Below are 16,999 nucleotides of genomic sequence, written 5' to 3'. Positions count from 1 at the left end.
TTCCAAATATTCGAATTCACCTTAAACTGGATTCTAGTTTCTGAATTTGAGTATCGGCATTTGTAAACCATATTCATATATGACAGTGGAATACATCTTTGTCGTCCTTTTGAAGATATATAAAAACACATAGAATGATTTATAAAGATTCATATAGGAATACAAAATGGATTCGAATTTAGTTGCCAGGGTAAACGTGGATGCTTATTGTCCCAAAATTCGAAAGAAGCAGCAAAATGTCCACTCCCACGTCGGCTGCCCGAAGCCAAGTGTTTGGGAGATGGAAATTACTGTCTACCCATTACATGGACAATCCATCGGCCCGATTTCCACTACTCTAAATAGGGGTAGGTTAGTAACTTCAATTAGACGTGACACGACCGCCTCTGAGCCCATTCCGACACGGTGGGCGTCAAACATGGGCGGCAAGACTCATTTGATTCAAGCTCGTCCGAAAGACCTCTGTTTCTCCCTCCATTCCCCATTCATACACGGTGGGCGGCAAAACAAACTCGACTCGGCCGAAATTGATGTAGGCAAATATTTTCAATAGGGGCAGGTTTATAACGTCACTCAGACGTGACACAACCGCCCTACCTGTCAGCCATGTTCATACACCGTGGGCGCCAACCACCCTCTCCTCACCCGAAATCGCTCTGGGCAAATATTGGCGAGGTGCGAGATTACCGTCCTATCCCCAACCGACGAGACGTCCAAATTTTAAACGGGGGCTAAGTTCGTAACTTTCCCATATTTTAGACAGGCGCGTCCAAAAACATGGTTCCCCGTACCTCTCCCTCCATTTTCCCATTCATACACCGTCCGCGCTAGAACACCCCATCCCCACACCAGCCTCCGTCCGCCACCCCATCCATCGCCGCCGTCCTCCACCACATCCATCGCCACCATCTTCCACCATGCCGGAGCGCCAACCAAGACCGCGTCGTCCACGGCTAGAGATGGACGTTTCTCATCCACGGCGATGGACAAATAGCCTTGCATCGCGTCCTCTCGCTTCATCGGCGCCGTCGTCCTCTTTGCCGGGGCCGCTCACACGACCTTCTCTTCCACCGCAACGGGACTTATCCCCCGATGCACCCGTCTACCGTCGCAGATCTGCTTCAACGCCACCGACAGCCATCGCACCCCCGATGCCTACACGGCGCCGCAAGAGAGGTGGTACTTCATATCTCCTCAACTTTTTGATCTCAACCAGAAAATAGATCTTAACTTGGTTACTCTACTTTCTTTTCAGCTCTTAGAATTTAGTTCTTAGTTTGAAGCAAACAATGGATGCTAAATATCATTTCTCCGGTTTGCAGCTTCAAATCAGCCATGGCACAGCCATAATACGGTTTAATTGATCATGCTTAGGGTTTAATTGATCATGTTGGTTCCGTGGTGGTTTCTTTAATAGAAATCGGAGGGGAAACCCTCTTTTGCTAAAAAAAATATGCTTAGAGTTTCCCCCTTTTATGATCACTATACGATCAGAATACGTGCTTCGTGTCATAATAACACTGCTCCACCCATCAAGGTAAACAAGCTTAGTTGTTCAAATACGAATCTGATATTATTAAAACGGAGTTATTTAATTGGTCAGCTAAATGTTCCTAAATTAGTTTCGAAAATGCATGTTCGCCGCTCAGGTGTGTATCTCTACAGGGTGCCCACGGTGGGCCGGCCCACCCTGGGATTTTGGGTCGTCCCAGGCCCCGATTCCCCTCTGTTTATCTGCGCGCTTCCGATCTCTACTCGCCCCCAGCCGCCTGCCTCGCCGGCGACTTGCCGTCCCCGGACGGCATGACTCTAGGAGGAGACGCCGGACTAACAGGAGGCCAGGAGCCGCTCGCCCAATAGCGTCACCGCTGCCCGGGCGCGCCGCCGTGCCTACCTTCCCAGTCCGTTCAGGGCTCAGGCGTGCAACACCCACCAAGCAAACCCAATTTATCCTGAGAACATCCTCAACACTCAGCAGCCACTCCTCATCACCCATTTTCTAATTGATTCATTACTCATTAGGCAGGACTGTCATTAGGGTTTGTTGTGTGCTCAGTGCTACCTACACTTAATGGTTTCAGATGTATTTCGGTAATCTTTAGTACCACTAAAGTTCACAAGGTTTTAAAAATTCCGGCCCTCGGAACAGAAACTAGTCATTTTGGATTGTTGGTCGTAGTGACATTGACCCAGATTACTACTGCAAGCCAGTTTTGTTGACAATTTTACTTGTCTTTCTTACTCATTCGATATAATATCCAATTATTCACGTTGATTAGTTGCAAACAATAAGTGCTAGACAAACTTCTTCATTTAGATTTTGGACGGTCTCTTACTGCAGTTATAATTCTGCATACTTGTCCTAGTAAGCTCACAAGTAAATGATTGATTCACTACATCTATGCTTGCCTTGTCATATTTGTTGTCAATATTATTTTAGGGTGGACCACCATGTTTCTAAATACTGGAACCGTACACATGAATGAATAGTATTTCTCTATGTGATCTCTTCCATCATGTGTGGGTAACGAACACTGCATTGTATAGAAAGAAAGTGTCATTTCCAGCTTTTACATAGGTTTCGATCTTTTACATGGAATACAATCTGCCTACTTGCTTTGTGTCGCACTACCAACACTCCACCCTTGAAGCTAAACATTACGCCACTCATAATTTCTTAGTTTATTTGTTCAAATACGAATTCCATATGATTCTAATGTTCCTACTTTAGTTTTGAAATGTGTGCCTGCCTGTTATAGAGACATAAGGGGTTTGTATTTCTGTGTGTGGTCTGGTCAGCACGGTTGGGGAGGTGAACTTTGCATATGCAGGGGTTTATAGGGAGGCACTCTCCAAGTTGAATCCGCAATGCATTCCATAGATAATCTGACTACTTTTTATGTTTTCATGAATCTCAGATTCTGAACAACATCATAATGATTATGAGCTTGCGCGCATGAAAAGAATAAAGCAGAACAATGCCATGGTTGTCAAACTTAAGGGACTAAAATCAAGTCTGGATGCAATGCAATGCAAACGCTCTCCACCTACAGATTCATGCTCAGAATATGATCCTAACAGTGATTCTGAGCTAGAGGGAGACCTAAGTCAATGTAGCTCCCTAGTGGAGGAGTCAGAGGAAGATGCCCTATCTTATTCACCCATCAAGGTACTTGCTCTAACTTTCCAAGGTTACATTGCTCGCACATATCTTGCAACTGATGCTTTGCATTGCTTCTACTTTGTTGAACTGCCATTAGCTTAGTTTACACATCGTGTATGTGAATACGCCCTGCCTATCCATTTTCAGTACATATTCCATCTGTCATCATACCATATTTATCCATTCAAATGATGTTCTTGTGTATTAGACGTTCAAAAGGAAGAGGGCAATTGCTGATCGTGGAGGAGCACAAGAAAAGTATTTGGAAAAGGTAGTGGCACTTGATAAATCAAATAGCCCATTAGGTGTAGTTGCAATATCACCTAACCCACAAAATACCCCAACTCTAGCAGACTCTAGCCCTACTACACTGGTCATTTCGGATGCCCCAACTCAGTAGACCCCAATTGCAGCAAACAGTATGATTATGCCAGTTGACATAGCACCAGCTGTACGACGCAAAACCCCCATTCCAGCAAAGAGTACACCAAATCCAGTTGCCAAATCCCTTTTTGAACCAGAGAGAGCCCTAATTGCAGCAAATAGGACCCCCGTTCCATTTCTTCCTAGTTTAGAAGACGAAGCTTATGTTGTTGTCAGGAACTTTGTGCGCATCTTTCCTTCATCGAAAGATTATACCGCAGACACAGAACAATTTCCAGTCTTCCTCCGCAACTTACGCGTAAGTAATGTACTAATGTTATTCATGGTCATTACTGCATATGTTTCTGCTGATAGAAGACACAAGATTTCATTCTTTTAAATAGGCGAGGAGCAAACTGGATTGTGATGACGGGCAAGGGTTGGTTGTGCTTTTCAAGCACTCGTTGATGAAGTATCGTTCCTACCTGAGGCAAGCGCACTTCGATGGCAAGCCTCTGAACGAAATTTCTGTACAGTCTCCGGTGCTACATTTATCCGACGGTGACTGGAATAATCTTTTTACACATTGGTCTCGGCTGCAGCGTAAGGTACTGTCTATGATATCACATCACAATTTGAACTACATTTATGCATTTGCCTTAATGTCTCACTTGTACAAAAATTGTTAGCAGAAGAACATTCATTCTCAAGGGACCACAGAATCTCGCAACTATACTGCACACTGCATTGCTCTTGTGAGTACCTCTTGCCCTGTATGACCATACTTACTTTCATAGCTGTTTGATTATGTAGCATCACTGCACATGTTAGCCTCGTAATCGTCCATTTGGTGGACATTATAAGATCTGTATGGACTCTTACATAAATTTAGAATCAACCCAATGCTTTTGAAGAGGTTTAGCTCTGCAGTCCTCTTGTAAGGACTGAACGTGGTCTATCACTGTACTTACATTAACAACTACTCCCTCCGTCCCATAATATAAGAACGTTTTGTATAGTACACCAGTGTTCAAAACACTCTTGTATTATGGGAAGAGGGATTGGTTCATTTTGTAGCATTCTGCATCTTATCTCCCTCGCCCACCATTTACTAAAAAATATCAGATCTATATTTAATCTTACCAACAAGTAGAATACACAGACAATGCCAGTGCAGAAATGTAGCCCATTGCTCTTGTCAGTACATTTTGTCCTGTAACGCTTGTACTTCCAGGGATTGGTAGTTGATTATGTAGCATCAATCTGCATCTTATCTTCATTATCCTCTATCCCTTCCAGTATTATCATATCTATAATTACTCTCTACAAAATGTAGAGTACAGGCAATGCTTATGAAGAAGATTATGTGCTGAAATTCTTGAGTTATCCTTCCCTTGACATGGAGAAGGGCATTATAAAGCCGGTGTTAACTGTTAATGTAAGTCAGTCCTTCTAAAGCCTTTATCCTCAACTGCTATTTAATTTGCTCACACTCCCTATCATTTACTGTTGTTTAGTTTGCTGTTTCTACCAAAATGCATGTTCGTAAGAACCGTAGGTTCTAAGTTTTACTTGTGAAACCAAATTCCTTATTCATACCATGCACATTACTTAATACTCCCTATATGTATGCTTGTTTTTGTGGATCTATAATCCAGTGTGTGGTGAAGCAGCCCACGTTTGCACCTTGTCATCTCCTATTTTATCTTATTGATATGGCTAATGATATGAACAACATGCCATGCACATTATCCAAAATAGATACAATGATTTTCTTTGCCCTTCATCTATGCTTGTTATGTTGACATGGTAATCCAGTAGTGTGGTGAAGCTCCCCACATTATGAACAATGCCAAATTATGCTATTGATATTTTGAACTTACTCTTTATTTTCTAATTTGAAATTGGATAGAATTGATAGAACAGTTATCATCTTTGTTTATACACATGCAAAACCTGTCATCTCTCTGCTTTGTTTCAGGGTGATATGCCTGATGGCATGCACAAGTCTGCTGAAGGCTGTGAGACAAACCCAACATATATTGCAGCAAAGAAGGCAAAACATCTTGAAGATAGCGAGACAACCCCAAAATCTTGTCTTGATGCAGTGTTCAAGTTACTTGAGACTAACAGTCTGACAAGCTCACAGAATTCGTTGTCTGAATCAGTTCGACTTCTTCAGTCCCAAGTTCTAGCAGAATTGCATTCTGCAACTCAACTTCGACTTGAAGTCCTATCTCTAAGAAAGATTGCAGAGAACACCAATGAGAACCTCATCGCTAAACAGCTACACTTGGAAGCTATGACCGACATGCTAGGCCGGTCTCACAGCCTTGCTCAGCAGCTTGCGCAGCAGTTCCCCCGCAAGGCTAACCTTTCTTGAACTGTCTTGGAAGTGGTCTCGGTTCAGTATTATTTGTTACGCTACAATGGTGCCCAGTTTTTGTAATCTGCTTCTTCGTTGCGCTTTATGATCACTGGTGGCGAACTTTGATGCCCAGTGGATGTAATATGTGTAATAGCCGTGATAGCCTAGCATAAGTTGCTTGCTTATTTATTTCCTTGTTGTCTTGTTTATTTGTTTGCTTGTAGTCAGTGTAGTTCTTTTTCCGCGGTTTGCTAGTGGCTGCAATAACCTATTTTTTAAAACTAGGCCACAATAACCATGGGCTAATATTTACTTTAGTGACACTGGGCCTCCTACGGGCTGTAGAAACAGTGGGCCTTCTACGGGCCGTAGAAACAGTAGGACTTCTATGGGCCGTAGAAACAATGGGCCTTCTACGGGCCGTATCATCAATGGGCCTTATACGGGCCGTATGATCGATTGGCCAAACATGGGCCAATAACAGGCCGCATTATGGCCGTAAACGGGCTAGAGTTGGAATCGTCCGTTCATGGGCCGACCATAACGGGCCATCATTAATAGGCCGTATTTGATGACGCTATGAAAATGGCCCAACGTATTAACGGACCACAAACGGGCCGACTGTAACCACGGGCTGAATTTGGCCCACAAGCAAAAAATGACAGTAACGGGCCGTAAGTAAACGAATGCTGGAAATGAGCCCAAGAATAAATGGGCTCTGAGAAGGCTGAAAGATAACATGGGCTGGAAATGGCCCAACGGAATAACGGGCCGTTAATGGGTATAAAGTGATACACTGTTCATTACGGGCCAGTTTCACCACGGGCCGTTAATGGGTGTAAAGTGATACACTGTTCATTACGAGCCAGTTTCACCACGGGCCGTTAATAGGCCAAGAGTTACATAGGGCCTCATATGGGCTGAAAGACGTCATGGGCCATACATGGGCCAAAAGTGAAAACGGGCTGGAATCATATTGGATGGCCCAGATGACGCTACTGGGCCTAATTCGGATAGGGCGTAACGGGCCTTGGGTTAGCGGGCTGTAAATGGGCTATATGCGAACAGGCCGTTAACAGGCTTTCCATGGGCCGGCCCGCCACCTTTTGACCAAGTCAAACGGGACGGCCTTTTCACAGGAATGGGCCTCTGTTGGGCCGTACCACGCGTCGACGTATCATAGGCGCCTTCTGTCCAATGAGTGGATGACATCTGTCCCAACGATGAGCCGACACGTGTTTCCTCCAGCCAATGATGATTTTACACGTGGAAAATCCCCATTGGTCGCGGCTGCTAACGGGTTATCGGATCCAAAACCCGACCCGATAGCTTAACGGCGTTTCGTTACGGTGGATGCCACGTGTCGGTCACCCTTGACGAAAGCACTTCTATGACGCGCGATTTATCATCATGGAAGTGGACACTTCCGTGATGATAATTTTGGTAATGTCATGGAACACTTCTACGACAGCACAGGTATGACTATCTTGATTCTGTCATAAATTTGTCATGGATGTACATGCATGACAAAAAACGCAACCTACTGTGACAAACACGTATCATCACGGAAGTGTTTTTTTTGTAGTGTTGGCGCAGTGTTAACTGAAACATGGATATCTGACTCATACGGAGTCCGTTTTGGCTCCACAAGTAGTCAAAACGTTTGTGACGACCAGATGCTTCAAAGGATTCCTTCATAGGGAACTTTTAGAGAACTTTTCTTAAGGAGTTCGTTCAGAAACTTGTACAGAAACTTTCTTAATTAGCACTAGACAAACGCATTTTGAGAACATACACAAAGTCCCAGCTATGGACATCATAACTGAGGTCCCTTGCATTTCCCTACAAGTAATTGGATCTCATATGGATATGTTTAGTGAACTAGAATGGAAAAAATCAAATGCAACTACACAAGAACTAGTCTTTAAGTGTCGTTCGGAATCAGTTTTGCGCAGTGTTAACTGAAACATGGATATCTGACTCATACGGAGTCCGGTTTGGCTCCACAAGTAGTCAAAATGTTTGTGACAATGAGATGCTTCAAAGGATTCTTCCATAGGGAACTTTTGGTGAAATTTTCTTCAGGAGTTCGTTCAGAAACTTGTATAGAAACTTTCTTAATGAGCACTCGACAAACGCATTTCGAGAACATACACAAAGTCCAAGCTATGGACCTAGTGCATCATCATAACTGAGGTCTTTTGCATTTCCCTACAAGTAATTGGATCTCATATGGAGATGTTTAGTGAAGTAGAATGGAAAAAATCGAATGCAACTACACAAGAACTAGTCTTTAATAATCGTTTGGAATCAGTTTCGCACAGTGTTAACTGAAACATGGATATTTGACTCATACGGAGTCCGTTTTGGCTCCACAAGTAGTCAAAACGTTTGTGACGACCAGATACTTCAAAGGATTCTTTCATTGGGAACTTTTGGAGAACTTTTCTTAAGGAGTTTGTTCAAAACTTGTATAAAAACTTTCTTAATGAGCATCAGTTTTGCGCAATGTTAACTAAAACATGGATATCTGACTCATACGGAGTCCGTTTTGGCTCAACAAGTAGTCAAAACATTTGTGATGACCAGATGCTTCAATGGGTTCTTTCATAGGCAACTTTTGGATAACTTTTCTTAAGGAGTTCGTTTAGAAACTTGTATAGAAACTTTCTTAATGAGCACTCGACAAACGCATTTCGAGAACATACAGAAATTCCCAGCTATGGAACTAGTGCATCATCATCACTGAGGTCTCTTGCATTTCCCTACGAGTAATTGGATCTCATATGGAGATGTTTAGTGAAGTAGAATGGAAAAAATCGAATGCAACTACACAAGAACTAGTCTGTAACTGCCGTTCGGAATCAGTTTTGCGCAATGTTAACTGAAACATGGATATCTTACTCATACGGAGTCCGTTTTGGCTCCACAAGTATTCAAAACGCTTGTGACGACTAGATGCTTCAAATGATTCTTTCATAGGGAACTTTTGGAGAACTTTTCTTAAGGAGTTCGTTCAGAAACTTGTACAGAAACTTTCTTAATGAGCACTCGACAAACTGAAAGTGCAACTATCCCTGGGTGGTTTTGGTAATTCCTAACAACATATAGCTCATTGAGCTAATGCTAGTTCAAGATAAATATTTCAGGACAGCTCAATGATTGGCATGGCATGGATTAGAAAGTGGACCCCTCAAAATGCTAAGGACAAAAAGATTGGCTCAAGCTCAAAGCTCAGGACTCTACATTTTACTTTTAGTGATCCAAGATCACATTGAGTCCATAGGAAAAGCTAATACTATTAAAAGGGGGTGAGGTGTTGCTTAATGAGTTTCTTGCTCAAAATGCTTAGTGATATGCTCCAAAAGTCCTCAACTACTTCTCATATCCACATATGTCCCAAACCAAAAGTCAAAGTCGGCCCCACCGAAACTTTCTATCCGGCGCCGCCGAGTTCTCTTGACATAGCCACTGCCACAAACCCTAGTCTTTTCGGTCTCACTAATATGGATCTCGGTCTCACCGAGATGGGATTGCAACCTCTCTGTTTCCCTTCGTAATGTTTCGGTCCAACCGAGATGAGCGATCGGTCCCACCGAGATTGCAATGCAAACTCTCTGTTTCCCCTTTATAACGTTTCGGTCTAACCGAGATGAGCGAATCGATCCCACCGAGTTTGCCTGATCAACTCTCTGTTTGCTTATTACCAAAATCGGTCCCACCGAGTTTGTGTAATCAGTCTCGCCGATATTACGTTATGCCCTAACCCTAATGAAATCGGTCCCACCGAGTTGACATGTCGGTCCCATCGAAAATCCTAACGTTCACATTTTGAACTAAATCGGTCCGACCGAGTTTTCTGATTTGGTCCCACCGAGTTTGGTAAATTGTGTGTAACGGTTAGATTTTGTGTGGGAGGCTATATATACCCCTCCACCCACTCTTCATTCGTTGAGAGAGCCATCAGAACATGCCTACACTTCCAACATACATTTTCTGAAAGAGAACCACCAACACTTGTGTTGAGGTTAAGATATTCCATTCCAACCACATAAAGCTTGATCTCTAGCCTTCCCCAAGTTGCTTTCCACTCAAATAATCTTTCCACCAAATCCAAATCCTGTGAGAGAGAGAGTTGAGTGTTGGGGAGACTATCATTTGAAGCACAAGAGCAAGGAGTTCATCATCAACACACCATCTATTACCTTTGGGGAGTGGTGTCTCCTAGATTGGTTAGGTGTCACTTGGGAGCCTCCGTCAAGATTGTGGAGTTGAACCAAGGAGTTTGTACGGGCAAGGAGATCGCCTACTTCGTGAAGATCTACCCTAGTGAGGCAAGTCCTTCGTGGGAGATGGCCATGGTGGGATAGACAAGGTTGCTTCTTCGTGGACCCTTCGTGGGTGGAGCCCTCCATAGACTCGCGCAATTGTTACCCTTCGTGGGTTGAAGTCTCCATCAATGTGGATGTACGATAGCACCACCTATCGGAACCACAGATAAAAAATCTCCGTGTCTACATTGCGTTTGCTCCCTTCAAACTCCTCCCTTTACCTTCACAAGCAATTGTTTTACATTCCGCTGGTATACTCTTAGAATTGCATGTGTAGGTTGATTACTTGATTTGTTCTAAGTTGCTAAAATCTGCCCAGACTTAAAATTGGGAAAATGCTAGATTTTTACTTGGTCAAGTAGTCTAATCACCCCCCTCTAGACATACTTTCGATCCTACAATTGGTATCAGAGCTTTGGTCTCCATTTTCCTTGATTCCATAGCTTTTGGTGATCATAGCCTTGGTTTCACAACCTAGGAGAGTATGGCGTCTAGCGAGGGAAATTACCACCATAGAGGTCCTTACTTTGATGGTACTAATTTTGCTAGTTGGAAACATAAGATGAAAATGCATATTCTTGGACATAACCCCGCCGTTTGGGCTATTGTGTGTATTGGCTTGCAAGGTGAATTCTTTGATGGAAGAGAACCAAACCATGAAGCTACCGCGGAAGAGTTGAAGATGCTGCAATACAACGCTCAAGCTTGTGATATTATCTTCAACGGATTGTGCCCCGAAGAATTCAACAAAATCAGCAGTCTTGAGAATGCAAATGAAATTTGGGATACTTTGATTGATATGCACGAGGGTACCGACTCCGTCAAGGAATCCAAATTGGATGAGCTTCAAAGTCAACTTGACAAGTTCAAAATGAAAGATGGTGAAGGTGTCGCTGAAATGTACTCTAGGCTTGCTCTCATCACAAATGAGATTGCCGGCTTAAGAAGTGAAGAGATGACCGATAGATTCATCATCAAGAAGATCCTAAGAGCCTTGGATGGAAAATATGATACCGTGTGCACATTGATCCAAATGATGCCCAACTACAAAGATCTCAAGCCAACGGAAGTCATTGGAAGAATTGTTGCTCATGAGATGTCACTTAAGGATAAGGAAGAGCTTCACAACAAGTCAAGTGGTGCTTACAAAGCCTCGTGTGATGCTCCCACATCATCAAGTGAGAAACAAACCTTCAATGAAGAATTGAGCCTAATGGTGAAGAACTTCAACAAGTTCTACAAGAGTAGAAGCAAGGAAAGAAGTTCCAAGTCATGGTCCTACAATGACAAAAGATCTTCTAGTCATGAGCGTAATTGCTACAATTGTGGAAGACCCGGACACTATTCCAATGAGTGTACGGCTCCCTACAAAAGAAGTAGAAGGGAAGAATCACCACCAAGAGAGAGAAGGAGTAGAGATGATCGTTATGAATGAAGACCCTCTCAGAGAATCAAGGATTCGGAGAGGAAGAACAAATCATCAAAGAGCTACACAAAAAGAAGACATCAAGCTCATGTTGGTGAATGGGTATCCGGCTCCGACTTCGACCATCACTCTGAAAGAAGTTATCACTCCGACTCCGAATATACCCAAGATGAAGGTGTTGCTGGTCTAGCACTTGTGTCAACCAACTCCTACGACATATTTGACTCACCAAATGAAGGAATTGGAAGATGCTTCATGGCCAAGGGTCCAAAGGTATCACACCCCGAGTATGTTGATTTTAATGGTGATGAAGATGGTTTGCTAGGAGATGATGATTTACTTGTTGACAACTCTAGTTATGAGAACCATGATGAACTTGCTATTAATCATGATAATCAAGATAAAACGAATGACAATGATAAGAAGAAGATTGAGCATCTAACTAAAGAACTAAACACTCTTAAGTTAGCTCATGAAACTACCTTGGAAGATCATCGAGAACTTTTAAAGACTCATGAGAAGCTACGCTTTGAAAAGCTCAACCTTGAGCAAGAGCATGAGTTCTTAAAAGCAATCAATGATGATCTTCGCAAGAAAAGTTCTTCTTACATTTCCAAGCATTTACTCTTGTCTACTTACATGCCACAAGTTAAATATAGCAACAAGAACAAGAAAGATTCTTCTTCTAGTAGTAACAACAATCATGCTAAATCCAATGTTGTTGCTTCTAGTAGTTCTCTTGATTCCACTAATGACTCTCTTAGCCAAGTTACACTTGAGCAAGAAAATAGCTTATTGAAGGGAATTATAGAGAAAGGTGTTTACAAGAGTCTTGCCGGAAGTAAGCAATTTGAGGAAATTGTACGCAAGCAAGGAAGACACCGGAAGAATCAAGGTGTTGGCTTTGAACGAAAGTTCAATGCCAATGGAGTTGAGTGGGAAGAAGATCAATACCCCAAGACGAAGTTTGTTCCTCAACAAGAGAAGTATGATCCTACTTCTTTCCAAGGAACACAAGCTCAAGATGATCTTCCACCACAAGACCACAAGCTAAAAGGCAAGGACAAGCTTCAAAAAAGATTGATGCATTTGAAGAAGCTCCTAAAGCCTTGGTCAAGTGGGTTCCCAAGACTACATCAAGTTCCACTTCATCAAGTACGACTACAACTCCAAGGATTCCCATCAAGATGGTGTGGATCCCTAAGAAGAAGAACTAGAGAGTTCTTGAGGGTGACTCCGCCAATATACTTCACTCTTATCATTTTGGCAAGGACAAGTGCAATCAACTTCCGCATCTTGCACTAGTTCAAGGAGTCACAAACCCTCTTGTTGGTAAGACAAGGGACAAGGTAACCTAATGCATTCATGGACATCATCTCATGTGAACATCACTCTATGTCTATGGATATCCTTGTTTGTTCCTTGTGGGACTAACCCATGTAGGTATTGAAAGTGCAACTCACTCCAAAGGATTGCTCCAAATGATCTACATCAACATTGAGCATCTACATCTCCAACACCTACATGAAGTCATCATCGACAAAACCCAAGGTTAGTTCATCCCTCTTAGGGGGGATCTCACATCTAGGGGGAGCTTTACTCTAATCAATTGAGCTAAAGCAACTCTAATGATGTGAACACAACAATGCTTTATGTAAAAGTGGCAACCCCACTTGTGCTTAAATGATGAGTATGACCTATAATCAAATGTTCTCATTTGACTCCTAAGTCAATATACTCATATATAGATGACCTAGTCATCGCCAAATTGCTTGACAGATGCTAGAGTGATTGTGCATGCTTTGTCACATATTTTATTTGTCATTTTATTGTGTGAGCATGTTGGATGCATATTTTACTCATTCGAGGACATCCATTTGTTGCTTTGTTTGGTTGGTTTTTCTTTTGCCAAATGGATGGACAAGAATGCCTAAGAACTCCCTCTAGCTATCTATGCTTTTCTCGTCTCAAACTCTATTCATGATACATCACAAAGTTTGATCAAGTCAGATTCGAACCACTCTGTGTGAGGAGCACTCGGAGTCCCCAATTCGTCATAGACTTAAACTTACAAAACCTCTTTGTGCATTTCGGTCTGACCGAGAAATCCATTTTGGTCAAACCGAGTTCACTAAGTTGATCTAGGTTTTCATCTCGGTGCAACCGATTTGAACACTTCGGTCACACCGAGTTGCAGCAACCGCTTGCGATTCTGCAATCTCGGTGCCACCGAGTTGTTCCACTCGGTCACACCGACAGGGTCGGGATATAAATACCCACGGGTGAGACTTTGCAAATTTCTTCAAATTCTCTCAGCCCACGCATGTCCTGCTCTGCCTCCTCGGGTCTCCGGATCGTCTCCTCGCCACCAACGACCTCCCGCTGTTGGACTGTGCCGCCGTCGACAGAATCTGCTCCGCCGTCATCGCCGTAGCGAACACTCGCCGCTCTAGGGTATGTGTTCGACCCCTTGTGCTGTCTTTTTCACTCCGATTCCTAGCACAAGGACAATGCCATGTTTCTTGCCACGAATGAGATTAATCTATCCAGCTAAAACTTCCTTAGGTCTAGATTGATTCAAAAAATTTAGGGTTAGCTCTCCGCAGAACTCATCTCGGACCGACCGAAATGTAGAAATCGGTCTCACCGATTCGGCTTAGGCCATTGCACATGCGCTTTTCGGTCCAACCGAAACGTGCAAATCGGTGTGACCGAGTTCAAGATTCTGTGAAACACTAGCAATCTCGGTGCCACCGAACTGTGACTCGGCCCAACCGAGTTCACTAGTTTAGGTTCCAAGTGTTGCTTCGGTATCACCGAGTTTGTCAATTCGGTAGCTCCAAGATCACTTCTGTAGAGAACTAAAACTAAGATTTTTGACTCAATTTGTTTTGCAAAACCTCTGTACTTTGTGATTCTCATCTACTCTACCTCATCTACAACTTATTCACAGGGTCTGCTGACAGTTTGCCTGCAAGATGTCTGATCAAAGTGACAGTCAGAACAGGTCAGAGGAACATGTGCAGATGAGTGAGGGCTCAGATCCCTCCGGCACTTCTGATGATGGCAGCAAGAGCACTCCCAGCAACTTTCCAAAGGCAGCCACCAGATCTAGGAAGAAGAGAACCTCAGAATCTGAGGATGAGGACTATGTGGCCACTGAGGAGGAAGTAAGCTCCAAAAAGAAGGTGCTGAAAAAGGAATATGGCACAGATGCTGCAAGTAAGCCAGGACTGAACAAGAAGGCACCTGCAAGGAGGATGCCAATGTCAAAGCCAAGGAAGGTTGCAACAGGAGAAATAATGAAATTTACTATAGAGTCAGATGATGGTGATGCAGCAGGAGATGACAAGAAAAAGAAGAGGGCAAGAACCACTACTGCCAAAGTTCTTGGCAAGCCCTCAATGAAGAGAGATTCTGAAGGAGAAGAGGAAGAGGAAGAGGATGTTGCACCAGCACCCAAAGCTCAGAAGCTTATGGGAGATGCAATCAAGTCAGGGGCTGCTCCATCAAAGCCCAAAACTGCTCCCAAAGCACCAGCTCAAGCTCAGAAGTCTGCTCCAAAGAGAAGCACCAGAAACATTCATGCTGAAGAAAAGAACAAGGCCCTAGTGCCTCAAGCTGAAGAAGAAGATGATTCACTTGTTTTGAGGAAATTGAAGCCCAAGATCCCTGACCACAATGATGCTCATCCTGTGGCAGACGACATGCACATTAGAAAGGATGCTGGATTGAGATTGTGGAGACAGTCTGATCCCTATGCTGTGAGGAGGAGGACTGCAGTTGACTATAGATTTCACACCAAGGAACATCAAGACTTTTATGAGACGATTTTTCTTGACAAGAAGCCCATTGTCAGTGACATGAGATGGGTTGATTGGGAATACATCAAAGAGAATGAAGATCACTTCCCAGGAGTTTATGAGAGCTTCAAATCATGTGGAGTTGATAAATTTATGGCTCAGAAGCTCACAAAGTGGAATGATGAGCTCATCATGCAGTTTTACTGCACTGCCCACTTCTACCCAGATGGGAAGATAGTTTGGATGTCAGAAGGTACAAGGTACCAATCCACTATGGAAGAATGGGCTGAGCTGATCAATGCCCCTGAAGAACATGAAGATGACTTGGATGTTTATTCCAAGAATAAGAAAGACCACAACTCTATGGCACACATGTATAGAGAGATCCCAGATAAAGCTTTGGAGACTCACAAGCTTGGGCCTGTACACTTCTTGTTGTCTGGTCTGCCTACCATTAACTGGATCCTAAGGCACACATTGCTACCCAAGTCTGGAGATCACAAGATGATCAGAGGACATGCTATCAATTTGCTACATTTGTTTGATGTGCCTCAAAAATTCAAAGTCATGAGTCTGATTGTAGAGACAATCAAAAGGACAGCAGCTGATCAGAAGAGAAGCTGTGGGTATGCTCCACACATTTAGGAGCTCATCAACTCCAAGATGGGCACAGGCAAATATCTATTGGACAAGGAGCACATGCCCGTATACCCTGAATTTGAAGATAACACAGTTGTGATGGATGAGAATGAACCATCATCAGTGCAAGCACATGAGAAGAGAGCCAAAGCTAAGGCTGAGAAAGCTGCCAAGATGCCAAGTGTTGAAGAGGCATCTCAAGTTTTCCTGAAGAGCAAGCAAGATCAAGTTGCATATCTGATCTAGTCTACACTGAGGATTGAGAAGGGCTTGGCCACCCTGACTCAAAACCAGGAGAGTTTGGAGAGGATCATAGAAACCAAATTTTATGATCTTGATCTGAAGGTAACAGAGATCCAAACAGCAGTTGAGCAGCTTCAGGAGGAAGCAGAAGAGAAGAAAGGCAAGGCAACTACTGATGCTTTCTAGCGAGTGCCCAGAGGACAGAGGTCTACTGTAGTGCCAGTCACGGACTCTAGAGCTACAACATCAGCACCAGCAGCTACAGCTCTAGTGCCACCTCCAGCAGCCACTCCACCAGCTCCAGCTACTTCAACTGATGCTTTCGTCCTTGGAGTCCTCTCTACACCACCTCCCGAAGACCAAGACTGAGAGACGCATAACACTATGCATTTTCGATCTTTTTGGTAACTTGTTGCCAAAGGGGGAGAAGAATGTATATATCATAGGCTTCGAGAGAGAGTGTTGTTTTATTATCTCTCTTGCTATTTTGGTTGAACTTTATTGTGTGCTTGCTTAAATACTCCATGTCCTTGTGTGAGATACTTGTTTGATCATATGCTACCTTAATGCTTGTTGGATGATATTATCTTTTATATCCTTATATGATCATTCACTTGCTTGGTGAAGAGTGCATGCTTTTAAGTTATATCATTTTGAGCGCTC

Source organism: Aegilops tauschii, chromosome 6 (genome assembly GCF_002575655.3).
Source record: "Aegilops tauschii subsp. strangulata cultivar AL8/78 chromosome 6, Aet v6.0, whole genome shotgun sequence".
Classification (NCBI taxonomy): domain Eukaryota; kingdom Viridiplantae; phylum Streptophyta; class Magnoliopsida; order Poales; family Poaceae; genus Aegilops; species Aegilops tauschii.
The sequence above is the reverse complement of the archived record's forward strand: the minus strand, read 5'-3'. Positions refer to the sequence as shown.